This window comes from Arachis hypogaea, chromosome 16 (assembly GCF_003086295.3).
Source record: "Arachis hypogaea cultivar Tifrunner chromosome 16, arahy.Tifrunner.gnm2.J5K5, whole genome shotgun sequence".
Classification (NCBI taxonomy): Eukaryota; Viridiplantae; Streptophyta; class Magnoliopsida; order Fabales; family Fabaceae; genus Arachis; species Arachis hypogaea.
In genome coordinates, this window is record NC_092051.1 from 39,098,271 (window position 1) to 39,099,325 (window position 1,055).

At 40.9% G+C, this 1,055-nt stretch overlaps 1 non-coding gene across 1 annotated transcript; it reads left to right on the plus strand.

The window, feature by feature from the left end:
- The first annotated feature begins 625 nt into the window (after positions 1–625).
- LOC112761125 (small nucleolar RNA R71) lies at positions 626–733 on the plus strand. The gene has a single exon (XR_003181535.1). It is a non-coding gene; the product is annotated as a small nucleolar RNA R71 (small nucleolar RNA).
- The last annotated feature ends 322 nt before the right edge of the window (positions 734–1,055 follow it).

Consider the following 1,055-nt stretch of genomic DNA (forward strand, 5'->3'; position numbering starts at 1 on the left):
TTTCATTCATGAAACTTACAGTGGCCTTAGATAGATTAGAGACTAAGTTTGCTAAATTAGAGGTATTTTGTTCGGAGTTCTCTGTCTGTTGCTGAGTGGATAATGGAAAAGGTTTACTATTGTTAAACCTATTTCTTCCACCATTATTAAAGCCTTGTTGAGGCTTTTGTTGATCCTTCCATGAGAGATTTGGGTGATTTTTCCATGAGGGATTATAGGTGTTTCCATATGGTTCACCCATGTAATTCACCTCTGCTATTGCAGGGTTCTCAGGATCATAAGCTTCTTCTTCAGAAGATGCCTCTTGAGTACTGTTGAATGCAGCTTGCATTCCATTCAGACTCTGAGAAATCATATTGATTTGCTGAGTCAATATTTTGTTCTGAGCCAATATGGCATTCAGAGTATCAATTTCAAGAACTCCCTTCTTCTGAGGCGTCCCATTACTCACAGGATTCCTCTCAGAAGTGTACATGAACTGGTTATTAGCAACCATGTCAATGAGTTCTTGAGCTTCTGCAGGCGTTTTCTTTAGGTGAATGGATCCACCTGCAGAAGTATCCAACGACATCTTAGCTAATTCAGACAGACCATCATAGAATATATCCAGGATGGTCCATTCTGAAAGCATGTCAGAAGGACACTTTTTGGTCAGTTGCTTGTATCTCTCCCAAGCTTCATAAAGGGATTCACCTTCTTTCTGTCTGAAGGTTTGAACATCCACTCTAAGCTTGCTCAGCTTTTGAGGAGGAAAGAACTTGGCTAAGAAAGCCGTGACCAGCTTATCCCAAGAGTTCAGGCTATCTTTGGGTTGAGAGTCCAACCACACTCTAGCTCTGTCCCTTACAGCAAAGGGGAAAAGCATGAGCCTGTAGACTTCAGGATCTACTCCATTAGTCTTAATAGTATCACAGATCTGCAAGAATTCAGTTAAGAACTGAAAAGGATCTTCAGATGGAAGTCCATGAAACTTGCAGTTCTGCTGCATCAGAGAAACTAATTGAGGTTTCAGCTCAAAATTGTTTGCTCCAATGGTAGGGATGGAGATGCTTCTT